General features: G+C 49.1%; 1 long non-coding RNA gene across 1 annotated transcript; it reads left to right on the top strand.

Moving 5' to 3' along the window:
- The first annotated feature begins 780 nt into the window (after positions 1-780).
- LOC149126666 (uncharacterized) lies at positions 781-3615 on the top strand. The gene is made up of 2 exons (XR_016233448.1): positions 781-869; positions 3384-3615. It is a non-coding gene; the product is annotated as an uncharacterized LOC149126666 (long non-coding RNA).
- The last annotated feature ends 12038 nt before the right edge of the window (positions 3616-15653 follow it).

Below are 15653 nucleotides of genomic sequence, written 5' to 3'. Positions count from 1 at the left end.
AATGCTTCCCACACGCCAAGCACCACACTGAGCATCCCTGAACCCATACAACAATCACGGAATGAATAGAATGTCCACTTTACGACGGACACAACTGGGGCTTAGAGAGGCTGGGTAAGCTCTCCAGGGTCATAGAGCTGACAGGTGGCAAAACTGGGTTCCAAGCCCAGAACAGTCAGGTTCCTACACTTTTTTACATAGTCAAGACTCATGATGTGTTGGGAATGGTGGAGATGACTCAGTCCTCCCTCCTCTCTCTGAACAACACTGTGGGGCTTCTAAGATTTAGGGTGCTAATTCCCACTCCGCGATTATGTACTAAGAATCACTATGCTCAAAGCAGCCTAGCCATTGTGTCTCAAATTCTATCGCTGTTGGGATTGCAAGACTCTAACACGACCTGGAGCAGACTAGCTGCCCAGAGTATTCCAGAAAGCAGGGATAGGATTCCTGGTCTTGAACTGATGGGCTCATGGTGGGGAAATGATTAACTGAGTATCATGGACTCGCAAATACAGCAAGGCTGCCGGGGAAGCTGGGGTGATTTGAGCATAAGATGCAGGCTGAGTTTCTCACAATGTTATTCAGGATTCACACGGCATGTTGTGGGGCATAGTGTGTCTGGGAATGTTTGAAGCTCGGGGAACGGACGTGGTGGAAGTTTTTGGGGAGGGAGCCCGTGGATCCACTGGGGACCAATCGACCTCTGTCCTCTGCCAAGTGTAGGTGTGTCTGGATTTGTCAGGAGGCTAGGGCACGGGACTGAGAGAACAGAAAACATTTATTTTCAGGCTTCAAGTCTGAAGAGCTCTAAGAGAAGCCTCAACCCCAGGGAAGAACCCACCTGATGCGATGAAGTTGCTCTGGCAGTAAGTCCCTGGCATTTGAAGGAATAGAGGTTTTCAGTCGATGCTTTGGTTCTTTTTTTTTTTTTTTAATTTTTTTTTTTTTTGACAGGCAGAGTGGACAGTGAGAGAGAGAGACAGAGAGAAAGATCTTCCTTTGCCGTTGGTTCACCCTCCAATGGCCGCCGCGGCCGGCACGCTGCGGCCGGTGCACCGCGCTGATCCGATGGCAGGAGCCAGGAGCCAGGTGCTTTTCCTGGTCTCCCATGGGGTGCAGGGCCCAAGCACCTGGGCCATCCTCCACTGCACTCCCTGGCCACAGCAGAGAGCTGGCCTGGAAGAGGGGCAACCGGGACAGAATCCGGTGCCCCAACCGGGACTAGAACCCGGTGTGCCAGCGCCGCTAGGCGGAGGATTAGCCTAGTGAGCCGCGGCGCCGGCTGATGCTTTGGTTCTTAATCAGTAGCGCAAATGTTTCCTGAGGTTGCTATAACAAATTACCCCAGACTCAATGGTTCTGAAGGTGGGAGTTGAAATGAATCCTACCAGGCTAAGGACAAGATGCAACAGGGTGCCCCCTCCCTCAACCAACTCTCACAGAGGATCTGTTTCCTCCGCCCTCTCCAGGATCTAAAGCTGCACACTTGGTCCACACAGCCCTTTCATCTTCAAAGCTGACAGTATAGCATCCTCTGTGACTGTACCTCTCTACCTGGCCTGCTCATACTGCCTCAGTCTCCCTCCACCTCCCTCTTATGTGGACGCTTGTCATTGCACTTAGGGACTGCTTTTCAGATCAGTGTGTCAACAGGGATCATTTTGGGGAGGGAGGAGAGATGACTAACAGAATGCATTGTAGGACAGTGAGAAGTGCCTACCTGCTAGCCAGAGAGCAGACCCTTAGAGGTAATTATAGTGTTAAATCTCTGAAATGGGTCTCTAAGGGCAATCCTAGGCTCTCACAGGATATCCCTGCCTTTTGGGCCAATGTAAAAGGCCTCCACTTACAAGAAGCCTTGCTAGATTCCACCCTCTCATCCAAATTGCGATTATTCCTGTAGCCAGGCCTATCACTGTGCAGAATTTTGTAACTCCCGGGTTGGATGAGACTTTAACATGTATTCAGGTTTGCTTGTAGGCAGAAATCTTCCCTGCATAAGTGCAAATCTGACACCTCTAGTGCACGGACACTTGCCGACTCTTACATCACCTGGTTCACCTAAATGCCTCCCTGCCTATTACAACTCTTACCTGTATTGAGCAAAAACATGCCGTTTTGGATATATGATAAGTGTCGTTAGGGCCAAGTATTCTGCTGATGATTGGGGATAAGCAAACATGTCCAGTAGCCTGTGGATGAATGTGGGATGACCTGTAGACCCTGTAAACAGGGACGTGTGACAATCAGTAGGGGGCATTTTTTTTTCCTTAGGAGAGGTGACATTTACCATGCGTTCAATGAGGCCCATAAACCCAGACCGGGGCAGGCTGTAGCCAGAAGCCTGGAACTTAATCCAGGTCACATATGGGGAGGGGAGGGGAGCGGAGGGGAGGGGAGGGGAGAGGAGGGGAGAGGAGGGGAGCAGAGGGGAGGGGAGGGGAGGGGAGGGAGGGGAGGGGAGCGGAGGGAGGGGAGGGGAGGGGAGGGGAGGGGCGACAGTTATCTATCACCTGCTGCCTCCCAGGGTGCACATTAGTAGGAAATTGGAATCCGAAGTGGACCTGGAACTTGATCTCAGGCACTCTCATATGGGACGAGACATCCACGCAGTGTCTTTCCCAGTGTGCCAAACGCCTACCCCAGGGATGGAAAGGGTTCCCGAGACAACACGTTTGTGAGTGGCCACTTAAGTACACGTTCCCTCATGCTCAGATCCTAACAGGTCATTACCACAGCTCTGGGTCTCTATCATCCTCTACAGCCTTTGAAAATGAAAGTAATCTCACACGTATCCCTTATCTCCTGGGGCTCCCAGAGTGGGCTGCCAGTTCTGCTTAGGAGATGGCTTCAGGGCCTCCCCTTGGGCCAGCCAGGTCCACCAGAGCCCCATGCTGGGAAACAGCCCCAGCTGCTGCCATTTAATCCCACTCGCTCCATTGGTTTAGGGTTCTCATTGGTTAGAAATCCCACACTGGTCATTGTTTTGTTGTGAGAATTTTTTTTTCTTTTATTAAATGAATATAAATTTCCAAAGTACGACTCATGGGTTACAATGGCTTTCCCCCCCATACCGTCCTTCCCACCCACAACCCTCCCCTTTCCCACTCCCTCTCCCCTTCCATTCACATCAAGATTCATTTTCGATTATCTTAATATACAGAAGTCACATAAAACACGAGTGCCCTGCTTTATGTTGTTGTTTGTGGGCAAGGAAGCACCTTTCCTGTAGCTCTGCAGCCATCCATTCCTGCAGCAAAGATGAATGATTGGGGGGCGGGGGCGGGGGCTGTGGTGCAGCTGGTTAACGCCCTAGCCTGTAGTGCCGGCATCCCATATGGGCGCTGGTTCAAGACCTGGCTGCTCCACTTCCAATCCAGCTCTCTGCTATGGCCTGGGAAAGCAGTGGAAGATGGCCCGAGTGCTTGGGCTCCTGCACCCACGTGCGAGACCTGGAAGAAGCTCCTGGCTCCTGGCTTTGGATCGGCACAGCTCCGACTGTTGCAGCCAACTGGGGAGTACACCAGCAGATGGAAGACCTTTCTCTCTGCTTCTCCTCTCTATGTAACTCTGACTTTCAAATAAATAAATAAATAAATCTTTTTAAAAAAATGAATGTTTGGTATCTTTGGGCACACAGAGCTTCTAGGAGAGCTTTTATCAGAATTAGGTAACTCCCATGAGGGATTCACCGGTTCTCTGTAAACCATGAACACCTACGCTTGAATCAGCGTTAGTGGTTTTCTGAAAATCATTAGCCAAGAGCAATGATGGGAAATGGTGTGGCCACAATAATGGATCGGGAAGGCTGGGGAGGTACAAGGATTATCAAGGAGGACGGGCTCCTTGGGCTGAGCTCTCTCCAGATCTGTCACAGGCAGCCCTTCCTCCATATTACGAAGTCACCTACTGATCTCCTGAGCGAGTGGTGATGTTAAATGAGTCTCAGGAGGCTCAGCCCCGTTCCCCTCCCCTTCAATGCAGGCTGAACCAGGAACACGAACAAATAGGATGTGGAGCAGTGATGGTGTTAGACTTCCGTGGCTGGGCAGTAAGACATGGTGTGGCCCCTGCCTTGTTCTTTCTCTAGAACCACAGATCCTGAGGGCAGCCAGTTGCTGCTTCGAGTACAGCTGTTTGGAGAGACCCACGTGATGTAACAGAAGACCTGTCAACAGCCACATGTGTGACCTGTGATGTGGATCCCCATCCCCAAGTCTTCCTGTAACTGTAGCTGCTTCAGTCTTAGGAGACACCACGAGCCACAGGCTCCCAACCAAGCCACTCCCAGATCCCCAGGCCTCAGAAACTGGCGATATGATACATGTTTGTCGTTCTAAGCTACTACACTTTGGAATAACTCGTGGTAGATGGACGGTTAATACAGTTTGCAAATTCTTATGGTGAGTTCATATTTCTTGAAGGGCATAGCCTGTTTTCATGACAAGAAAGAGACGCCACTGCCTATCTGCATTGGTGGAGCTTGGGCTTGCTTCTTCTCCATCTGCCTCAACCTCTCCTGGGATCCATCCTGCACCTGTCTTTGCCCCAATGTCTGCTCTAAGAAGTTGATCACACAGATCCCCCTGCCTTGCTTGCAGGTTTCCATTTGGATTCCATCCATAGAAGGTGCTAGTAAGGGAGCAGAGGACAGAGTGAGAGAGATCAGAACATCCCCTCTGACTCGTCCCACCACTACTCCCAGGGAAGCAAGAGATGTTACCTGTGAATTTATTCTACTCAGACCTGCAGAGTTGCCATTCTACCCATGCACTCAGCAAAAGAGCAGCTCACACTTGGCTCTAGCTTGGAAGCAGAAAATTCCCTTTAATTCCCCTAGTCGGATCCACTTGCTTAAGCCTGATGCCTCTGCGAGCAAGATCACGCATTACCCAGATTACGTGCTTGCTTTAGTTAAATCCAAATGGCCTAATTATTGGGGTGGAGATACCAAACAAGACAATTCAAACGCAAACACTTCTGGAAACATGTCAGAAGTTGCCTCCTGCCTTAGGAGAGTTGGCCAGGCTGGGAACACCATGACACATTCCCCCCTGGAGCAGTCAGGGAGGGGCAGACCTCTGAACACACTGCAGCGGGCTGGAAAGAGCCCTGGCTTGGCAGCGGGCACAACGGACTGCCAGTCATTGCTTGCCACAGATTCCCTGCCTGGCTGTGGGCCAGTTACTTAACTTCTCTGGTTTCCTCATGGGTCTGAGGGAAAGCTGCTCGTCTTATTTATGTCACAGGGCGATGGCTAGTTTTAAGAGGATTTTGCAGTGTTACAACACTCTGAGATGAGGCACAAAGAGGCTAGGTAACCAGTTCAAGTACACACAGCTGGCAAGTGGCAAAGCTGAGATTCCAGCTCAGGGAGCCCAGCTGCGGAGTCCAGGCTCTGAAACACTGGGCTCTTCTGGGACACCCTGACCACGCCCTGCGAATACCTCCTTTGGCTGAGTATCCCATAGGCTCCTTCATCTTGTTCCTATGACAGTTTGTCTCATGATCTCATTATCTCCAGAAGGGGCAAAGTGGATACCTACACAACTACATCTGAGTTTAGGAGAACTTTATACATTATCATAACCAATATCAAAGCCAAATTCCATGTGCAGAAATGACATGAGACACTTCTAAAAGTTCCTCCAAAAAAAAATTCATGCAGTCTTTAGTAACTTGCATTTTTCCTGAGCTTTTTGAAGATTCCTCATGTACCAGTTTTTTTTGTTTTGTTTTTTTTTTTTGCATTACAAAAACAATTGCTGATACAACTGACATCATAAGACAAAGAGGCTCATTTTGCCTGACTGCTCTGGAGGTTCACGGTCCAAGGCTGGGAGGCCCCTCTGGCTCTGTATCTGGAGACAGTGGTCTTCTGGCAGAGTCCTGAAGTTCACTGAGCATCAGACGGCCAGAGGCAAGGAGCAAGCTTGTGTCTCCCTGTCCTGAGGTCGCATATAGAGCCAGCAGAAATCAATCACAGTTTGCAAAGTTCCAAAGGCCTCACCCCAACACACCACGAGTAAGTTTTCACTCTTTTAGTCTCATTTACATATGACATCCGGGGCCAAATCTTTAACACCTGGGCTTTGGGGGAACATTCCAACAACCACACACCCAAACCATAGCACTGTGTGTGCATGAATTTCAAAGTTTCTTGGCACCAAAACACCAAACTCACCTTTTAATTCTATTTTCCCATGATCTTTTGGAAGTCAAATATTATAAATGCAAGACATAACTTTCCCTATTCCTTTTCTAAAGAATATTGTGGAGCTGAAATGAATCAGAATGCAAGCCCAAAATCTCTCTCCTGAGGCCCAAAGGGCCAGGTTGACTTTGGGAACTTAGAAATGTTTTTGGAAAAACCCTGCACTGTCAATTGTATATGGATGTCCGTGAATGTAGTGTGCAGAGCAGGGGCTGGGAGAGCACGGAGTATGGAAACAGCTTTCCTTCATATTTACACCAAGTGGGATGGAGCATGGTGACAAGGAGCTCATGTCAATACGTCATGTGTGGTGACAGTTGAAGTGCAGAAAAACTTTGTTTTCAGAAGTACTTTGGACTTTGGAATCACTTTTGTATTGTAGATGTGAGGCAATACAGCCTTGGGCAATGAAGGGTAATTAAGGTAAACTTGATCTCCCTGGTGAGAAGATGACACCCTTTCCTTTTCTACTTCTAGTTGCTCTGCAGGAAAGAGGACCAGGTTCTGCAGCTCTGCTTCCTCCCCGAGATTTCTCTCCCTTGAAGGTTGGTAGACGGCCAATCGTACACGTGAAACCCTGCAGCTAAGACAGCCATTGGAGCTTTTGCTTTTGGCACGACGAGATCTTCTGTTTGCATCACCCAGCCTCTTTCCCATCTTAGTCTTGCTCTGACCTCAGGATTCTGACCTACAGGGATGACCCTTGCCATCAGGCTTGTTAATGAAGTCATGTGGTGGGGAGCACTGGCAGGAGACCAGTGTACGTGAGGGTTCTGGGCCTTTGGGTGCTTGCTCTTGGATGGCTGTGACCTCAATTGCAGCCATAGTGTTCCCGGAGAAGCAAAGGGTCCTTGTCTTCGTGCAAGAAAGAATTCAGGCGTGAGACAGAGAGTAGTGGAAAACAATATAGCAAGGTTTATTAGGGTAGGGACATCCGTAAGAACAGATGGGCACCTCTCCAGACAGAACCTGAGAGAGAGTATGCAATTCACATTTAGGCTCGGGTTTTTAAGGCGATAGGTCTTGTCTTCCCACCTTTTCTCTCCCCCTCTCCTTCTCCTCCTGAACAAAGGACTTGTTGGGTGTAAATACAAAAAATTCCTTTCTAAGTTTTTCCCATTGAAGTTATCAGACAGGGGAAGCCAGCTGGTGTCACCCTGCCTTAGAGGAAGGATATTTATCAGGCCAGGTAGAAGGGGCAGGACCCCCGGAAGGTCATCAGGACCCGGGCAGGACTTTGAAGTACAAGATGATGGGCTTCTGGAGCTTCCCAGTGGGTGCTGGTCTTCAGGCCTTTCTCATACACACATAAGCTCAATTTCTGACTTCCTACCTAACAGTAGCTTGTTATTAAGGAATACTGATTTTATAGGAAAATCATCCTAAACTCAACTTTGAGTGTGGACAAACCTATTCTATGCGTGGATTCATGTAAATCCTTCCCGGAACAAGCTTGGATACAGGCACGGTGCACAGTGAAGCCAAGGCGCTCGCTGCTGTTCCTCCAGGAGGCGTCTGGGAGGCTCATGTTCGTATTGCAGTTCTGCGTGCAGGAAAATAGCACTTGCACCAGGCTGCACACTCCCCCAGAGCCTGGGGATGGGGTGCTGTCTGTTAAGTGTCCTCAACAACCACCCAAGACAGATAAGGCGTACCTGGCTTGCCTTATCTCCTGGGCACAAAGGCTGGTGAAGCCTGATGTGCCTTAGGTGGGGGCTTGGAAGGGAAGGATTTGTGCTTCCAGCAGGTCTGAGAGTCCCTGAACTCCCCTGGAGCTCGGTAGACTGGGGAGCTTGCAACCTCTACCCCTCCCAGAAGGAAGGGTGGAACATGGGCTCTGGAACCAGGATGCTTGGGGTCAGATCCCGTTTCTAGCACTTAACAGCTGTGATCTTAACAAGGTAGTATGCCCCTTTACGACTCAGTTTCTTTATAGGTGGACTAAGCAAACAGTTGTACCGACTTCCTAGGGTGGTTGGGGGTTGGGTGAGTCAGTGATCAGTCTCCGAGCCATGCCCGGCCTGATAGAATACTCAGTGTTGCTGCCACTGCCACGGTCTACATATTTGCATCCTCCCCCGACCCAAATTCCTGTGTTGAAATTCAGTCATCGGTGCAGTGGTGTTGGGAGGCTCAGCGGTCACCCAGACTCCACCCCCACGAAAGGGGCTAGCATCCTTCTGGAAGGGGTTTGGGGTCTCCCTTGCTCTTCCTCTGTAGCAGGATGCAGCTCTCACCAGATACCTTATCTACTGGTGCTTTGGTCTCAGACTTGTTAGTGTCTAGGACGGTGAGCAGGGCAATTTTAGAGTTTATGACATACTCACGTTCAGGTATTTTGTTAAAGGAACAAAAACAGATGCAGAGATCTGCCTTTGTTGGTGTTGTCAACCTCCCCGGCATGTCCATGCATCAGTTTCTCTGGGCAGGACCTTTCACTCACTCCGTCCCACCTAACACCAGTCTGTCAGGCCTTCCTCACATTCCTGCCAGGCGCCACCAGACCCCTCAATGGCATCTGCACCATACACAGCTGGGCACTTGAGAAGGGTTGGGTAAGAAAAGCATTGTGTGACCTCACTTCTACATGGAGAAATAACGATGGAAGAATCTAGAGAAGGAGCACTGTATTTCCCCCGTGAGTTACAGAAGTGGGCGTTTCTGATGCGGGATACACGAACCAGAGAGCACAGAAAAACACAAAGGAGCATACATGAACTAATGGAGAAGGCACAACCTGTTCTCTAGTTCAGAGGTAGGCAAGAGGGTGTCAAAGATGGGTAACAATAAATTTGTCCTTTTTGTTCAATATAGGTTGTGTATCTCTTATGTGATATGCTTGGGAGCAGAAGTATTTCAGAGTTGGGATTTCCCTCCCCAATTTTATAATGTTTGCACAAAAATTACTGATTGAGTTTTTTGATCAGGGATATTCAAAGTCTAAAATACTACAAAATCCAAAACCATTTGAATGTCACATCAGTGCTCAAAAACTTTTCAATTTCAGATTTTCGGGTTAGGGATACCCAATCTGTATACCTTTTCCACGTGCCTGTCCTGTTTTGCTGGCTCATCAAGGAAATGTTCCCGAGCCTGTGGAAGGGGTCTCGGAAAGTTAGGAAAAGACAAGAACCTAGAGTGAGGATAGAAAGACACAAATTATACAGATGCTCCTTAGGAAAAGGGAGATGAGCAGGTAGAGGGGCCTCCACTGGAGGATGAGGGGCAGGTGGGAGTGTGGCGGTGAGTGGTCAGTGGCGCCCTCTTAGTCATGGTGTGGGAGTTTGGCCACAAGACAGATGTGCTCCAGGCCTGGCCACAGACCTCGTGCAGGCACCAAGGCATCACCTACTCCACTTAGAAGGCGACCACACCCAATTCCTCCCCAGTGCATCCAACCCCCTTCCTGTGTGCATGCTTCCTCCCCTTGAGCTGTTATCCAGGATGCCCCTTTCTCCAGACACAAGAATGGAGAGGGCTGGCACTCAGGCAAGGCCATCAAGGATGAGGGGGTACAGGCAGCCCCAGGTGGCAGGCACCAGCTACTCAGCTCCAATCCCAGAGTCCACCCCAGGTCGCTTGGCTCTCCCAGGCTCTGGCTGTGTGCACCTCCCCAGCTTGTGTATTCAGAAGGCATGGCTGGATTCTTGGGCTCCGCTTCCACCAGCCAATAGAAGGAAGACCTAACTCTCGCTCTACTCTAAGTACTGCCTGCCCCCTCCAGCCTTCTCCTGTGTTTCTGCTGCTCTTGAGTTCTGGGGACTGGGACAGGAGGAGGGAGGAACAGTCCTTACCAGCCTCTTCCTCGCAGGCTCTCTTCAGGTCAGATGCAGAAAACACAACATTGTAGGATCTCACATGCGGCACAGTAGTGATGGAACAGCTCAAACTCACAGAGATAAAGAATGAAACTTGGTTACCATGGGGGGATGGGGAAGGGGAGTGGAAATGGGGAAAATGTTGGTCACTGGATACCAACAGCGGATACATAAAAATGCACACATTTAGAGTTGAGGGCTCTGGTCACAATGGCACTGTGTTGGGATTTTTGTTCAGTGAGTTTTAGCAGCTCTGTCTCACAGCTATATGATTGATGTTAGTATCATTACTATAGTCATCATTTTACTACCTATATGTCTCCCATATCATGTTGTAAATCTCAAATATACACAATAAAGTTTATGTTTCTTTGGAGAATACCATGCTGGCACAGGTCTGTAGCACATTTCCTGACTGGCCTAAGGTTCACTTTTGGGGCTCATTTTGTCCCTTAGCTCCTGGTGCATGGTGCACAATCAGTAAATGTTGAGGGCACAGAGAGGTATACAAGAAAAGAAGGGAGAAGCCCCGGGCTCTTGACTTTAATACAGTGAATACAGGGTTTCCTTCTCAGGGGTGAGAAGGAAACATGGCCAGCCTATCAAGGCATCAGCCCCATCCCTTCCACACTTCCGCAGCTGAAGTTCGCAGGGCTGAGCGCCATGACTCCACCTGCTCCTTTCCCGCTCCTGCCCTTTTCAGGACGAGGAAGTGGGGCTGACAGCAGCCCTACCCGACACCCACCTCTGCAAGAATTAACGTCTTGCCAGCACTCTGCATTCTCTCATCTCCTTTGTTAGGCTAGAAGTCTCCATCATACACCTGCCTTGAGTTATACACTTAGGTTCTACAAGGTCCCCTCCTATGACCTTAGCCATGCAACTTGGCACAGGAGTGGAGGGGTCACAGGTGGGGTTGGTGTGGCAGACAACAACCTTGCTGTTGCCTTCCCGTACGATCTCTGGGCCCTCCAGAGCTCAAGGCAGCTGTGGTGGGCAGCTCCAGCACATACAGCTTCCCACCTGCACCCTGAGGCTTTTCTCGGCTGCCACAAGAACTTGCTTGGTGGCCAGTACAAGGGTTGAGGAGCGGGGAGTGTGCCTTCAGGGGTAGCCCTCAGCCAATGGGGCCTGGCAGGTGGTGCATATCTGCTCTGGGGCAATGCTCCAAAGGCCTGGTCCACGGTTTCTCAGGGGTCCAGGAGGATTACGCCTCAGACGTGCACTGCGCTCTAGTCTGCCACGCCCCTTGACCACCTTCCTTCCATCCTATCTGCCCTACCCTGCTTGACCTGGGGTCCTGGGCTTCATCTCCCAAGTAAAGATGTGGCGCCCAAGTGCTTGGACTTGGGTCTGCTCTTGGGGAAATCCAAGCTAGGACAATAGGAAACAAGAAGCTCCCCTACCTCGCTAACAGACCTTCTGGCTCTTTCCCCTCAAACTCCCAGTGTCAACTCCAGCGATTTTGTCCAATCGTGCTTGACCTCGTGGGAGCAGCTGGTCATTTCCTCCTTGGAATATGCTCTGCTCTTTGCTGCTGGGACCATCTCTCTTTTCCTCTTGCCACTGAGCTTTCTGTCCTGTTTTCATTCAACAATTCTCTTTTTGCCCACAACCCCCTTAAGTATCCATGTCCCTGAGAATCCGGCCTTGGCCCTCTTCTGTTCTCTGCTCTTCTTGCGCTCACTGGAAGGCCCTGCCAACTTCAGTGATACCAATCCTATCTAAAGCCAGTGAGAACCCAACTTCTTTTTTTTTTTTTTTTTTTTTTTTTTTTTTTGACAGGCAGAGTGGACAGTGAGAGAGAGAGACAGAGAGAAAGGTCTTCCTTTGCCGTTGGTTCACCCTCCAATGGCTGCCGCGGCCGGCGCGCTGCGGCCGGCGAACCGCGCTGATCCGAAGGCAGGAACCAGGTACTGATCCTGGTCTCCCATGGGGTGCAGGGCCCAAGCACTTGGGCCATTCTCCACTGCACTCCCGGGCCACAGCAGAGAGCTGGCCTGGAAGAGGGGCAACAGGGACAGAATCTGGTGCCCTGACCGGGACTAGAACCTGGTGTGCCGGCGCGGCCAGGTGGAGGATTAGCCTAGTGAGCCGCGGCACCATCCGAGAACCCAATTTCTGTCTTCCTCCCTGGCCTCTAGTCTGAGCTTCTATGTTCAATGGCCTACTATGAGGAAACTATGAAATAGTCTATGAATCTTCATCCAATCATGCCCCCTGACTAAAGTCATTAGGATAGGACATTTTCCTAAGCAATTTGGCAGAGAAGGAGGCAGGAAAGAAAACAAGATGGTGGCATTGAGAATAGTTGCAGACTGCTTATGTTGGGGAGCATTCTATCTAGAATGAAGGGTGGATGGACAGAATTAGCAGAAAGATAGGAGGCAAAATAGATGAGAAGTATTATGAGAAACTAAGTTCCTGAGAAGGTGGAGAGGAAAGACTAGAGTGGATGAGGAAGATGGGTTCAAACTCAAATTCTTAAAGGTGCCAGAGAAGTAAGTTGATGTGGTTTCTGTGAGATGCCTCCTATTTCCTCCCTCAGTGGGTGGCAGGACCATCTGTTGGGGGTGTAGTGAATTGGGAGAACTCAAGGGTAGAGGGAAAAAAATAGGAATGGGGCCTCATGAGCTAGGATGTAAGCACTGGAAAGCTCAAACTCGCTTTGGAAAAGCAATGAGGAGATTTATTAACTATAGTGTTGAATATCTAAAAACAGATCTGGTGATAGGCATAAGTTGATCCAGAAATCAAGGATATTATTAGCATTCTGACTCCTTGAGATTCTCTTGTCCTTGGCTTGCCCCACAGGTTCCAGAAGCTCTAGACATCACCTCTACACTGCAACGCCCAGAGAGACCAAGTCCCCTCCTAGGTTTCTGCAGAAGATAGCCTATGCTTATTTCCCAGAAGCCCCTTCAGCTGTGTCTTCTTGTCTCAGGTTTATGTGCTTGTCCGTAATGAACAATCACTGCAGTCCCAACCTGAGAAATGGGAATGTTGATTAGCTTCAGCCCATCAGGTTCCACCCCTAGAGATGGAATGGTGGGAGGGGTTGGTCCCTCAAATCCATTCGAAAAGCCTGATTGAGGGAGCAAAGAGGAAAAGGGAAGATGGAGACTGGAAAGCCAATAAGCCAATGTCCACCATTTGTTAGACACTAGAGAAAATGTGAGAAGGAGCTGCTGAAAGCTTGGTTAAGGTGCGATTTTGCTGAAGGGAGAGTTCTGATGAGAATGGAGGAGAGAAATTTGTAGTGGCTCCAAGCCTCATTGCTTTGCAATTGTCTCCAGCAGCCTGAGTAGGCTAGGAGTAGGACTGGAGAGTGAACAATTGGATTGATCTGAAGCTGGAGGTTTGCCAAGTACACATTCTGTAAGGACAACAGGCAAGAGGCGAGTGGAGGGTAATGGAGCGCTCGACATGATGGATAGGGGAAGAGGAGAATTTGGAAGGGAGCTGATGGGTTAGGATAAGATGGAATGAATTCAGAGACTGAACCTTCAGATGGACTTGAGTTTGGGAGGCAGGGGACAGGGCATAGGTGAGAGACCCAGTGAGTTAGAGAGTGAGAAAAATCTACCGAGAGAGGATGAGGTGTTGCCATTGATAATTTGGAGAGGCAGTGATAGCAAGGGGTTCCCTGGATTCTTTTTTCCAGAAGACATTGTGACACCCATGTGTCAAGTTACAGTGGGCTCCAGAGCAACATGATAAATGTCTAAAAGCCCACACCAGCCTCAGGAATTGGAGCCATGCCTCCAGTGCTTCCAAGTGTCAGTACAGCTGTGCCCTTTGAATAACAAGGGCACTTGGAGCTACTGGACATCTTGTCTTTTTGACAATTGAATCTGCTCTCTTTCAGACAGGGACTCTGGAGTGGGGTTTTCTTACTTGAGTTTTTGTCTTTCTTCCAAAGATATACCAGGCCACCATGGTTCCTGGGATAGGGTGCTAGGAACCCTATCTACCACTCCTTTTTTTTTTTTTTTAAATATTTTCATCTATTGGAGGAGGAGAGAAGATAGAGAGGAAGAAAAGACCTTTCACCTGTTGGTTTACTCCCCAAATGCCTGCAGCATTTAGGGACATGCCAGGCCAAAGCCCAGAACTCCATGTGGTCTCCCACGTGGGTGACAGGGGCCCAAGCACATGAGCCATCATCTGCTGCCTCCCAGGATGCATTAGCAGGAAATTGGATCAGAACTGGAGCAGCTGGGACTCAAGCCAGCATTCCAATATGGCATGTGGGTGTCCAAGTGACAGCTGAATCCACTGTACCATAATGGCCCCCATCACATTTTGTAAAAATCAAACTCTTCTTTTGGGCAAGGGAGAAATGTACAATGGGATTTTTGTAAGAACAGCAGGCAAAAAGGAGCCTTGGAAGGAATCCTAAGTCCTAGGTTGAATGACCAGCTCTACCACTAACAAATTCTGAATTGAATCCTATCATCGAATCAGAGCCTCCGTTTCCATACACATTCAGAGCACAATCATGATCTCTACAATAAACCTGCTGGCCTACGATGTCTGTTAGGGTAACCAAGTCCACCACTGGAACACAGAATCTGTTAACATCCAACACCTAAACATACAGGCATGGCTGGGACCCCATGAATCATTGTTCATGGAAGAATGTGGCAGGAAGGATTTGACCCCTGACGTGGATACAGGGCTGGAGGAAGGAAGATGTAGCTTGTGTTGCTCGAGTCCCTTTTTCTGAGCTCCAACACGCTTATGGTACTGATCGCTCCTGTGGACTAAGCTGACTTCTTACTGAGATAGTCCTGGGCATCCAGCGGATCTTTCAACATGCTAATCAATACCACAAGTCACCATGTTATTGCTCATGTCTTCTACTTCCACACTTGTGTGTTAGTGGCCAAGGCCTCCTGTCCCATGTGAGATTCGCCATGTTGATCTTGTGCACACAGTAGAAGCCCTGCTTTTGCCTCCAGATTTGGTTTAGATACCTCCCCAGTGCCACCTTGTTCTGCTGGATTGGGAGCTGCCAAGAATTACACAAGATACACCATATGCATAGCAAGTGGAATTGGATGTCTCTCATTCCTTGTGCTATTGTTAACATCTAACAGAGGCACTAAAATAGATAAGCTAATGCTTGCTTAGGCCCCACACAATGGGGAAGAGAAACTTAAGCTTGGAATCAGATAATAAAGTTCATATTAGTGGGTATAGTGCTACTATGGTTGACAAACTTATTTTCAGTCTATTACAAATGTATTGGTTTATTTTGCACTTACAACCCCATACACATGAGAGAGAGAGACTCTCTGCTCCCACATGATCATTCAAGGACTCAATCTTATTCCTCCACATGATTCTACCATCTTTTAGCAATTTATCTTGTTCTACATTAGATCAGAGTGGGAAAGGGAGTGGTGGAGACGCTGTAATCCATGTCTCGGGATGGAATATGATTTTCACCCCCTTTCATCTGCCGGTTGTGTCCTATGGTCACAATCAACTGCAAAGGAGGGTGGAGAATGTGGTCCAACTGTGGATCTAGGAAAAGAAGCAGGTTTGTCGACTGTAGGGGACGAATGGAGTGACAGGCATTGTGCTCTACTCAGAATTGCGTTTCCCAGTGG

The sequence above is a fragment of the Oryctolagus cuniculus genome, chromosome 5 (assembly GCF_051225735.1).
Source record: "Oryctolagus cuniculus isolate XC-2025 breed Fujian yellow rabbit chromosome 5, ASM5122573v1, whole genome shotgun sequence".
NCBI lineage: Eukaryota > Metazoa > Chordata > Mammalia > Lagomorpha > Leporidae > Oryctolagus > Oryctolagus cuniculus.
This window is presented reverse-complemented; position numbering and strand designations above follow the sequence as displayed.